Source organism: Pholcus phalangioides, unplaced genomic scaffold, assembly GCF_987345545.1.
Source record: "Pholcus phalangioides strain wild (caught in Gottingen) unplaced genomic scaffold, Ppha-v1.0 ptg000017l_1, whole genome shotgun sequence".
Taxonomy (NCBI): Eukaryota; Metazoa; Arthropoda; class Arachnida; order Araneae; family Pholcidae; genus Pholcus; species Pholcus phalangioides.
The window spans coordinates 6,359,799-6,373,460 of NW_028301610.1; the positions used below are offsets into that span (position 1 = coordinate 6,359,799).

A 13,662-nucleotide genomic window follows, 5' to 3' on the forward strand; every position below is an offset into this window, starting at 1 on the left:
ATGCAGAATGAACATGTAGAGGAACCACGACAACTTTGCCCTATTTATCACGAGCTGTTTGTAGGGGCAGCGGCGCAACATCGACATGAGAGCCGACCGGTCTGATGCCCCGAGCGCCGGACCAGAGGAGACACAAAAGTCCATCCTTTAACCTTTCTTTCTACACACACATTGATGAAAATTCAGCATAAACAGAATAAATGAAAGAAATACTTCTAAACTCTGAACAAATGAAAAATAATTCCAGACCTGATGAAAATTCAGAACAAATGAAAGAAATACAAATACAAATACAAAAACAACGCCACAACAGGCAAAACGCCCAACGAGGTGGCTGAGAAAAAGATGCCCATAAAAATATGGATGTCATATATTTCAAAAATACAGCAACCCAATTAAAAATGCAAATAACAAAAATTATAAACAATATATACACAAGATAAAATATTATACAATGCCAATAAAGAATACTTATGGTTGTCTTATTCTAAGTATGGATAGCTTCTCGATTTACCCCAACATGTTTATCGTATTTCTTTTTAAACGTGTCAATAGTGTTACAATTTACTACCTCTGGGGGTAAGCTATTCCATTTATTAACAACCCTATTAGAGAAAAATTCCCTGCGACACCTTCTATACTTCTATACTTCTATAATTAGTCAAAATTCAGAATAAACAGAATGAATTAGAGAGATACAGTGGAACTTCGGTTAACGAGCGGTTCGATTAACGAGCAGAGCAAAAATTTAAAAAAAGTTTTGATTCGATTAATGATCGTTGATTCGTATTACGAGCAAACATTTCTCGCTTTGCTTATTTATTGTCACGTTATCACAACTGAGCTGATGGTTTTTCGCTTTCGTCCACACGCATACTGTGGAATTGTGGATAATATTCTCCCCCACAGTCTCGAGTCAGCGTGCCTTACTCGAAAAATGAACACCCGTGTACGGGCTTGACTGGTTACGATACGAAACTGGATGTCGCATTGTAACCACGAGTATGAGAGCTTGGAGTTTTTTTGCTTTTTTTAATGTAAATTCCGCTTGGCCAGGAGGTGACTGTGGATAAACTGATAGACATCCATTGCCTGCAACAGCAAGATCTTATGGAGGGTATCTTTTCTGAGGAAGAGAGAAGTGCCTCACTTCAAATAAAATAGATGAGAGAGATGTGTAAAATGTTGGAATCTGCTCAAAATTCTATAGAAAAAAACCAATCAAATAAAGCTGTAGCAGTGTGCGAGAAATGAATCCGTGCGAGAAAAATGCAAATTCTCTAATTTTTCATAAATCCTAAAAAGGAGGCAAAAGCAAGTGTCATTAGATACTTTTTTTTCAAAGTCGGACAAAGAGAATAAGTTTGCAGAAAAAAGTGGGTCCCCCAAAACACTAGTCCTCATCTCTCTCATCGTTTAGAGCAGTTGTTCTCAACCTGGGGTCATATGGCCCCCTTTGTGGTCCTGAGATATTCTAGGGGGCCACGGGAGAAAATCAGAAGAAAGGTGATCCACGACAGGTGGTGAAGGGAGTCATAGAGAGCTGTGAAGAGAAAAAAAAAGAAGGTTTAAATGTTAAACACATAGTTGTGAAAAATATTACTTTTTCAGAATTCACCAGATCCGTCCATAGAACCAGGGGCATCTTAACCCTTGGGTCTATGTGGGCATGACCCGGGTCTTCATGTCTATAATGGAGGGAGGGGGACTGCACTATATGGGATCTGGTACTATGATTTGTAAGCATATAGCATATGCAAGCTGCTACTTTCAAACTTTCAGATAAGCATAAGTATGGAGATCCGCCAGAGCAACGGTTGATGTGTTGGGGGGGGGGGGTCGATTTATCGTGCATGTTCGTTGGATCGTCCCGTATTTTACACAGACCTTTTTCTACAATATATTTTGACTCCTGGGAGATAATCCACCATTTGAATCCGTGCCTAGCCAGGATTCCAGAGATTGATCTGATTTATTAAAATTTCCGCGAACACAAAAATATTGGCCACCCCTGTATTATATTATTATTGTGTTGTATTATTGAATGAAGCCATATTCATTAGTCACTTTTATGTGGATGAATAATTGTGGAACGAATTACGCGAATTTCCATTATTTCCTATGGGGAAGTTTGATTCGAATAACGAGCACGTTGGTGGAACGAATTAAGCTCGTTAACCGAAGTTCCACTGTATTTCTATAATTGATCGAAATCCAAAATTAAAGAATTGATGAAGATCCAGAATTATACACAGAATTGATGAAGATCCAGAATTATACACAGAATTGATGAAGATCCAGAATTATACACAGAATTGATGAAGATCCAGAATTATACACAGAATTGATGAAAATCCAAAATTACAGAATTGATTAACATTCAGAGAATTCCAGAATTGATTAACATTCAGAATAAATAGAATTGATGGAAATTCAGAATAAAAATAATAGATGAAAATGCAGAAAAATAAAAAGAATAGATGAAAATGCAGAATAAACAGAATAAATGAAAGAAATAATTCCAGAAATTTCAGAATAAATGAAAGAAATAATTCCAGAAATTTCAGAATAAATGAAAGGATTACTTCTAGAATTGATGAAAATTCAGAATAAATGAAAGGAATACTTCTCTAGAATTGATGAAAATTCAGAATTCCAGAATTCTCACGCAGATTCAGAATTTACCAAAGAAATTATCATTACCTTAAGTGTGGGACCCAGTGCGAACCGCATCTGCCGCACACCCCCAAGGGCGGCTGCGTTTACCACACTACATCATAATTCAAAAATGTGTGCAAAAATTAATCTGAACGAGCATTAATTAATTAACTAATTAATTCTTCGATAAAATATTGAGATTCTGCTTCCAATTATTACATTGGAATGAGTTCACATAGTTATAAATGAGATTTTCAATCGACTCTTTCGTTAATAAAGTTTCCGACAGAGGGCGTTCCAATGCGATTCCTTTATTCTGATATATAAGAAATAAGAAAAATGTTCGATTCGAGGAGAATCCAACGCCTGGGGTGATTAATTAAGCCCTAATTATCGGGACGACAAACAACGCAAATCAACACAAAATATATTTTGTGAACTTCGAATAAATTTCATGCCATCATTTGTGCGAGACTGAGAGAAAATTCTTACTTATTTTCAATTTTTTATTAAATTATAAAAAAAATACGTGTCATATTAATACGGTAAAACCTCTTTTAACTGTCACCCCTCTTTTGCGGATAAATAATAATTTCCCATTGTATAACAAAAGTATGCGTTCCAAACCCCTCATTAACGGTTACCCCTCTTTCCCGGACGAATTTGTTTTTTTGTTGGTGACCGTAAAAGAAAGGTTTTACTGTATTGAATTTTTACCTCAGATTAAACTTGAAAATTGTTTTTAAATTTATTAATTTCTCTAAGGCCGGGATTACACTATAAAAGTTTCATAAAAGTTCATTTGTAAAACTTGAAAATTCAACAAATAAGGAAACATTGTGGCCATAAACGGGTGCATGTGGTCAGCAACGATGTAAAGGTAGGCGCTGGCATTGACGGATGTTTCCAAAGGAAATAAAGTATCAAGGATAAGACAGGAAAATGCTCCTCCACTAATCACGCTGACCGAGGATCCCACTTGGGTTGAATTACAAGTTTTAACTCTCGGTTGCTCAGCGGGGAACCGTTGAAGACTACTGCGTGTCGAAATGCATTAGGGATTTTATGTTTTCCGAATATTTTCCATATTTGTTGGTGATTTCTTGGGCAAAGTTTATCTTCTCTTCCAAAAGGAACATTTCCACTTTTTTCCAAAATGCTTTTTTTAACAGCTTATGAATCTCTGTCAGGTTATGCAACCGGGATTGTTCAAATAGGAATATTTTTGGTAGAAATTATAATGTGGTATAATTATAAGTTAGTCGTTTCTATCAAACGGGAACATATCCACCTTTTTAATACACTTCGGTATTTTTCATCTCTCGATAATGGACACCCATGGGACCGAAAATTTTGTCCACTAAGAAGGAGTGCCGTTAATGGATAGTAAGATACATTGAATCCCGTCGATATAATTGAAAATTGTGTCCATCAGTAGAGGTGTCCGCTAATGGGTCCCGTTAGCGGACACCGGGAGTGACCGTTATGGGAGGTTCCATTGTAGAATAATCGTGTTTCTTATGTTAATGACGAGAAAACAGTAAAGGTACCTTCCTCGGCTAGGTAAAATCCTCTAGAATCAACAGGCGATGTAAAAATTTTCTTATAATGTTACTAAAAAGGTAACATTTCTACTAATTTTCTTTCAAAACGGAACATTTTCAAAATTCAAATGTGGATAACTCCCTTGAATGTTGATCAAGGAAACATAGTATTTAAATATTCTTCTACCATTTCTATATGCTACCTGTTGTGCTATTTTCTACTTTTGTTAAGAAAACTTATTCGAGAAGAATATGTTTTTACTTCTACTGTAAATTTAGCAAAATTGGAAATGTTCTTTTTTGAAAATAAGCTCCTCAATTGTGTTAGAATTCACGACGGCGGAAAGTAAAATAGTTTAATGTACATAACACTAATAGAAATGCACTTCTTGCTACATCACAACACACATTGTCTCTAACTAGCCGATACTGGTTTTCCCATTGCGGAGAGCCCCAAAGCACCAGTAGTATTCCAGTTCACAACTACCGAAGTAAACAAATATCATTACGGCATTAACTGTTTTAACCACGAAAGAGCAAGTACCTGTAAAAATTAAGTCCGGAAAGAAAAATGAACGTTAGACACGAAAGCCATTTTCTTTGTTTATTTACCACAAGCAACCGAGAACAAATCCGATTCAACAAGTATAAGCTTTAAAAAAAATGGAAAAATAATTAAAGAAACTATATAATATATTCAAAAGAATTAGGCCAAGTTCATTACGTGATCACTTAAATCATTATTAGCTATTATTAAATGAGAAATTCGTGAGGATATTGAACTCGAATAGTTTTAAAAATACTGTATATTCCGAAAGTGCTTAAAGTGATCGGCATAACTATATTTTCACTAATAATATGTAAAATATTCGATCTTTCCATACATGTTATTTTTGTTTGATAGGTAAAAACGTCAAAATCTTCATTTATATATTTACTGGATTAATATATGAATGCTGCTTACAAATTTTTCTTTTCATATTCGCAAGGAAATTTCGACGGTCTTAGATTATATTGGAACTGTTGATTTTAAAACTGGTGTTGGTTTTGCTGAATCGGCTCTATATATATATAGTCTCTTTCCATATAGTCTCGGTCACTAATTTTTATATCGGCTTTTTACTTTCAATTTTTTATTTATTTTCTTACTTTATTCAGTACATTATTACATTTATATCATGATCAGACATTAGTGGTCTTTATTTATTGGTATTAAGTTTATTATTGATTTACATTTCACACACTTCGAATGTGATTTGTATGCTGCTTATGTATTACCATTGAAATATACCTCTTTCACTTTATCTCAAAAACCAGAGATATATAGAGCGCGAATCTGCAAAAACAATTCCAGATTTCGAATCAACGTCTCAAAATCACTGAAATATCTTTGCCAATGATTTACTGTTTTTAATTAGCAAATTAGGAATCAGAGCCCCAAAATCACCCTAAAATCACTGAAAAATCGTTGAAAACAAAATCATTGTTGAGCAGTATATTCCGAAAGTGCTTAATTATCTCTAATACTTAATTTTTTACAAATTTTCAAAATAATACATTAAAACAGCTCGCGGTCATGATAAAATAGCATGACATCAATGTACTTGAATAAAAATTGATTTTATATGTATAAAATATTTCAAGTTCATATGAAATGAAGCAAAAGATTGCATTTTTTTTCATTCACTCAATAGTCAATCTCTTCTCAAAATTAAATTTCAAATTTTAAATTTTGAAAATCAAAAAATTTAAATTCAAAATAAGATTGAGTCAAAATTAAATTTAATTAAATTTCAAAATTTAAACTTTGAAATTTAATTTTAAATAAGATTGAGTCAATGAAATCATTTTTCGAAGAGTAAACGGTGTCCTTTATTTATATTTTGAATGAATTTTCATTCAATTACATTGATGTCCTGCTATTTTATCATGCGCGCAAGCTATTTTTAATGCATTTTTTGAAAATTTGCAAAAAATTAAGTATTACAGATTTATAAAACTTTATACTGACACCAGATCGTATATATAATCAAAAATATGTGTAAAAAATTTGAAATAAATCAATGGTTAAGTAATATTTTTAATGATATTTCTACTAGAGTATAGGTTTTCACTATATTAAAAGGTAAGCGAGAACCCCTTAAACAAGTGATCGGCCTAACCATATTTTCACTAATATATAAAATATTTGATCTTTTCATACATGTTATTTTTGTTCGACAGGTAAATCCGTCAAAATCTCTATTCATATATTTACTTTATTATGCGGTATTATTATTTTTTCTTTTAGGAAAAAACTCTCTCGGTTTGATAGATTCTTCTAAAAACGGGGATGTTCTCGAATACTTTTCTCCTCCCCCGACATTAAAATTCCGGGGGAATCGAAAGTATTTATCCGAATTTATTACATTCTTTTGCATGTTAAGAGCCACCTACGCGCGAATATGACAGAACATTCAATAAACTATTTTCTATTTTTAATGGGCTTCACGAAGAGGGGGAAAGGAATATTGTCATCGAATTTTTCGAGTATTCGCGAATACAAAAATGTTCTTTAAAACTTTCTACAATAAAGACCGCAATTTCGAAAATATTATTTCCATTACGAAGCAATTTTTATAAAGATGTTTCCAAAATTTTTCGTTTATCGTCCCTCGACGTTATTTTCACAATACGTTACTTACGATAGAATGAAGTTTCACAAAAGCATCCGAACCTCTTAAAACAAACTCATTAATAGTCTAATGGGGGATTTTTGTACTAAAATTGTGCGTCAGCACAATACAAATTGACAAATAGTCGTTAGCCATAACTGAGGTGACCAGATGTCCCGGTTTTCCGCTATTAAACTTATTGTCCCGGAAAAGGCTGTTAAGACGCGTATTTGTCCCGGCTTTTCTTTGCGCAATCCAAGATCAAATGAAATAGAATCATTTTCGAATACAGTCCGTCCCATTTAATGGGTAACGAATAAAACCTTTGCAATTAAACTTTCTCCCATAAAGATAATGGTGAGGTTCCTGCTCAATAGAATATCAACTTTCCCTGCTTACGGCCGTATTCATCGACACAGTTCAAACTATAATTGCAGGTGAAAGGATTGGCGATCCACACGGATAATATTGGTTAAATTCAGGATTTTAATCAATCCATGTCGATCTCTAATCCTTCAACCTGCGATTGTAGTTTAAACTCTGTCTGCGTAAATCAAATATTGATTCGCACGACACAACTGTAAATGTATATTAACCACTATGTACATAATATTTTTATTAGATAAAACATTTGAAAATTATGATAAATATATTGACAGTTAAGATTTATAAATAAACCAAGTCTTACGGACTTGAAGTATCTACTTCAGTACATACATTTAGTTACTTTATTTTATTTTTGTTCTCTGTAGAGCCAATATAGAGGGCGCTTACATTTTCAATGAAAGTAAAAATATAAAAAAAAAATGCACAAATGCCATAAAATACCTTGAAATTAGAAAAATGATCGCGAAAAGAAAGTATTTCTGTTTTTCGTGCAACAAAAATTAAAAGTTTTTGATGCAATAAAAAAAAAAACCTTCACGGTGTAAGTTTTTTAATCCTGTATACACGGGACGTCCAACATTCATAGCTCTATCCTGAAGTTTTACTCATTTTGGCACCTTTGTATATAGAAGCAGTGTGATAATATTTTCGTAATACATTGCAAGTATGAAATTTTATACTGCAATGCCCCCAAAAAAGAGCTTCTAAAATGTCCCGGTTTTTATCTAGGAATTCCGGGATTTGTCCCAGTTTCTCAAGTAGATAATCTGGTCACCCTAGCCATAACCAGTGTTTCTCAACCTGGCACTGGGGTATTTTATGGGAGGCGACGGGTAAAAATCAAATGGAAGGGGAGTCATGACAGGTGAGACAGCTAAGGGGTCACAAAGAGCTGTGAAATTTTTTTTCATATGTGAAGAAACCTAAATTAAGGGTGCTCAACCTCATGGGATGCGCGGGCCACTCGAGTCATGGGAGATGTGCCTCCAGCCACTTGAGCCATTTGGAAATGTGATTCGAGCCACTCGGGTGATCTAAAAATGTGCCTTGGACCACTTGGGTGTTCTGAAAGTCTGCCGTTGGCCGCTTGAGTGATCTGAAAATGGCAATTTAAGTGATCTGGAAATGTGTCACAGGCAATTTAAGTGATTTGGAAATGTGCTGAGAACCACTTGAATGATCTATGAAAATGCAGCGGGCCGCTTAAGTGAACCGTTCTTGTGTTGTGATCGCTTGCGTATTTTTTAAGTGTGTTGCAAGCCAATCCACTCAATTGATCTCCTAGCACGCCGGGACATCACTCTGCCCGAGACCCGTGATTTTGAGACTCTCTCTGCTTAGCATAGAACAACTACAAGAAAACCTTCGCTGAACTCTAGCTTAGGGCTCCAGAGACTGGCATTATTTATAGAACATTATTCACTATAAATGAACTAAATAAAGTAACTAGAAATGATCTCGCTTCCAGATGAGGGACCCTAAATAAGACGGGGGCGACAAGAAGAAAAATGATTCGAAAGTGCCCCTGGGGAAGAAAGGTTAAGAAACACCGTTGTGGACGGAAAATAAGTCTGTTACATAGATATTTTCTTTTTGCCTTATTTATTTTATGTATTTTCAAAATTATTGTTTAAGTTCAAATGCGGATTTCTAAATTGCCAGTTATTTGTTTTAACATCTCAATGCATGAATGTTTATTTTATAATTCAAAATTTACCAATTAAAAACACTGATGGTAAACACCATCGTAATATACCATCTTTTTTCACAATGTAATTAATTTGAAATTCACCATTTGCTTCTAGATTAAAGCACAGCAGAATAATGCGTCCATTCTTTGGTAAAATATCATTTTTAAGCCGAGATTACACTATAAAAGTTTGGTAAAAGGTCTTTTACAAAACTTGGAAAAAAAACAACCAATAAGCTTACTGGTTACATTCACTCGAATGCGCTCATTAGTTGCATTTTTGGAGTTTTAAAAAATTGTTTTTTTTAAACTTTTATAGTGTAATCCCGGCCTTATTGTGCTTTATCACCCATTTTAAGTTTGTACCATGACTTAAGAATCACCCTGCATTAAAAAATAAACCATTACGATTGTAAACGTTAGTTGAAAATTAAAAAAACACCTCGAGATTAACGACGAAAATAGTTTTCTCTAATAGATTAAAGAATGTCTGAGAAGAATGCGATTATTTTTGCTGCCTATAATAACACCAAACGTGGCCCTAAAAAATAAGTAAAAGAAACGAAACAGATGAAAAAATAAAAAAAATCATTTAAAGATGGTTTTTTCGGTTTCTGAGAAAGATCGATCGATGATTCTGTTTCTAGTTCTTTATTTCATACATTGAAAGAACTTGTTGCGTGTGTGCGCATTCAAAAATTTATTTCATCAACAATGAAAAACTGAAATTTAAAGTACTTTTGGATTAAGAAACTGGATTTCTTATCGCAATAAGGTTTTTGGTCTCATTTCACATTTAACATTAAGGATGAGATAGGAATTTAGAATATTTCGCACATGATTGTTCGGATCATCAATTATTTCAATGTAATTTTACTCTCGCAATATCTCGCGGTACGCTGAGTGAATAATAAATCAGTCAACTGTAGTATCACCATGTCGTGACTGAATAAACGCCTACGCATCACGGATATTTTTAAGATTTACTGGCTACTTACGAACAACAAAGTTGAATTCCATGCACGTTATTGTAAACAATTAAAAATATCAAACATTTATGGCGAAAAATGATAACCGACTCCAATACGAATGCAACGTTCTCATTCATCGTCAGAGAAAAATAGGATAATTTTTGAAATGTTTATTTTATTTCAAAGAAAAAAAAACAGTGGTATTTTATCAATAGAAGGTGAGCAGGTTTCGAGATGAGGAGTTTCCAGTCTAAAGATCTGATCTGATTAAAAATATCAAACATTTATAACTTAAATCTTAGTTGTTTTGTGGCGCAAAGTAATAACCAACGCTTCTCAGTTTTACGAGCAAAAGAGTATCGTAAAAATAAAAAAAAAAAACAATAAAATCTGGCATGGCATCAAAGAAGAAAGTTCTGTAAAAGTTTCTTTTGAAGAAAACGTATTTGGAAAAATAATATCTTTTGAACGGGAAAAATGAATCCATTTAAATGGCGGAGTTATTGTTCAGAATAAATAGATAAGAAATAGTAAATTAGCAGAGTGCACTCACAGTGCTCGTCATGACACACTCTCTTACCTAAGGCGTTAATACAGTCGGACCCGACATGGGCGAAAAAAGATTAAGAAACCAATTACAGTATGAAAACATCCACACAGGATATCATTATTTAGCCTAAGACCACGTGAACATTATGTGATCAAATAGATCAAATATAAATTTCTTATGTTCTGATTAACTGATTCTTTCAACTTTGTAACGAGAACCATAAGTCCGGTTTGAAATAGAGAAATTTGGAAGATACCATATAAAAATTCATGCACATGCGCGAAAATTGAAATTCATAAATGATCCTAAACAGTGACACACGCAGTCACATCATAAAATTCATAATCTAAAATATTTCAATAACAAATTTCATAAGAACAAAAAAGACAAAGTTGGTACGTACTCTTTTGTTAGACGGCTTCGACGATAACTCATTCACGATGATAGCAAAAGTTGGAGCCTACAGACAAAAGATAGGAAAGAGAGATCGCCAAAAACTTTTAATGTCGGAGCCTTATTGTTCATGTCATCCAAATTGAATGCCTACAGACTGATTAAATAGCGCCAAAACTCAACAATACATTCGAGTGGAGCACACAGCCAATACGAAATAAAACTATTTGCGTAAAACTTTTGCGGGTGTGTCTCCGAACACAGTCTACAAGTATGATGGATATTGTAAAGTAATCAATTATAATTATGCAAATGTTCAAAAATTAACTTCCAGACAAAAGTGAAAACGCAAAAGATTAAACACAAAAGTGGTAGTCAAATCAGTCTCGTTTGTACTATTAAAATAAAATTAAAAAACGACGACAGACCAACAACAGACTTGCTGATCTATCTACAAGTGATTCATTAAAATTCTACCAGTATTATTACAGAAAAATTAATTAAACTTCGGTATTTCTCGTCAAATTAACTCTTTTCTCGATAAACCAAAACTTTAGGAAAGTTTTACGTGCTCAATCATTTCGATATCATCTTTTGACAGTTGACTCGATATAATAATAAAAAAATGAATTATTTTAACCAAGTCTGGGTTTTAGTTCGATACTCCTACTGTTAAATTAGCTAATTAGCCTTTATTCTAACTAGTCTGGTTCAATGAAAAATCTAAAAAAAAAAATTAAACTGTCTGAAAAACATGGAAGTTTTCAGACGTTTTCATATTTTTATTTGAGGGGTCTTCTACCTTTTAACATGGTGAAAACTTTTTTATTTCAAATTTTCACTAAACGTAGGTGTGTGAAAATCCTATGGCATCCTATGCCAGTACAAAATTTTACATATCTCCGATACTTAATTTTTTTACAAATTAAAAAAAAACGCGTTACAAACAGCTTTCGCACATGATAAAATAACATGACATCAATGAAGTTGAATAAAAATTAATTCAAACTAGAAGAAAGCTGTTTAGTTCAATGAAAAATAATGAGATTTTATCGACTGAATCTTATTCTAAATTTAATTTTAAATCAAAAATTTTGTTTTTTATAACTCAAGTTTTTATGAATGGATCTCAAATCTTTTTCGTCATTTTATGAACTGAACAGTCTCTTTTATTTTGAATCAATTTTTATTCAATTTCCTTTATGTCATGTTATTTTATCATGCGCGCAAACGGTTTTTAACGCGCTTTTTTTTATTTCAAAACTTGTAATAAATTAAGTATTAGAGATATGCAAAATTTTGTACTGGTATAGGATATCATACACAATTAAATATATGTGGCAAAAAATTTGAAATAAATCAATGGATACATAATATTTTTAATAATATTTCTTTATTAGAAAGTTTTTACCATGTTAAAAGGTAGGAAACCTCTTAAGGTCTCCTACCTTTTGTAGAAATATTATTAAAAATATTATTAAAAATATTATTTATCCATTGATTTATTTCAAATGTGGTACACATATTTTTGATTGTATATGCTATCCTATGCCAATAGAATGTTTTACATATCTTCATTACTTATTTTTTTGCATATCTTAAAAAAGAATTATTAACATCTTGCTGCATGATAAAATAGCATGACATCTATGGAATTGAGAAAAACATTTATTCAAAATAAAGAAAACTGTTCAGTTCATAAAATGACGAAGAATACTTGAGATCCATTCATAAATACTTGTGTTATAAAAAAAAACCAAATCTTTTTTGAGTTTTAAAATTCAATTTTAAGTAAAATTCAGTCAATGAATGAGGTTTCGGATTTGATGATTTTAATGACAAGGGTGGGGGTTTGAACGATGATTACGTCATCAATCGCCCTTTATGAAAATATTAAATATTCTTAATGACATCTTTACTTTGTATATTTTTGTGTGTGTATTTATTTACTATTCAACTCAAAAAACTTGACCATGGGCTCGCTATAGTCAAGACCAGACACATCGGTAATAATTCCATAAAATTTAAAATTGTATCGATAGCTAAATAGAAAGGAATTGCCCCAAATTACTCAAGTGGTTGTTTTAGGCAACCATCTTGACATGACTGTGACATCTCTGGAATTTAGAGAAGCCATGATGAAGAATGTTTGCACCAACTAGCAACGGCAACCACACCATTAATTAATGCTCAAAACTTAAAACACAAGCTAAAAAATACAGTGCGTTCTTTGTTCAGTTTATTATCATGTAAAAAATGATGTCTGTGATGATAACAAAGTTCACTACAGTGTCAGACAGTGGTAGTCAGTCTCACTTCGTATACAGGGTGATCAGCGAATAAGCCCTTATTTCAAAATTAAATATCTCTACAACAAAGATCAATAGAATTATGCGGTAAACAGTACGTTTATTAGCAAAACTGTAAGAATGTTGTACAGAAATTTCGAAAATTTAGTTTTTTTTAAAAATTTTTTAAAATTTAAAAAAAAAACAAACAAAACTGGAGATTTTGGGGTTCCGAAAATCCTCATTTGTGTGAAGAGAAACCACTGCATTCGCGTAAAGTTACTGCATGGGCTGCGGTATGCGCCAGAGGCATTATCGGGCCCTTCTTCGTGCGAGAAACGATTACTACTGAACGTTACGTTACAATTTTGGAACAATTTATCAGCACACATGGCGCATACCGCAGCCCATGCAGTAACTTTAGGCGAATGCAGTGGTTTCTCTTCACACAAATGAGGATTTTCGGAACCCCAAAATCTCCAGTTTTTTTTTTTTTTTTTTTAAATTTTAAAAAATTAGAAAAAAAC

General features: G+C 32.9%; 1 protein-coding gene across 5 annotated transcripts in view; it reads right to left on the reverse strand.

Annotated features, from left to right (window-relative positions):
- Positions 1 to 13,662, reverse strand: part of LOC149072163 (cGMP-inhibited 3',5'-cyclic phosphodiesterase 3A-like) — a 360,046-nt gene that overhangs the window by 47,254 nt on the left and 299,130 nt on the right. The gene's annotated exons all lie outside the window — the stretch shown is intronic.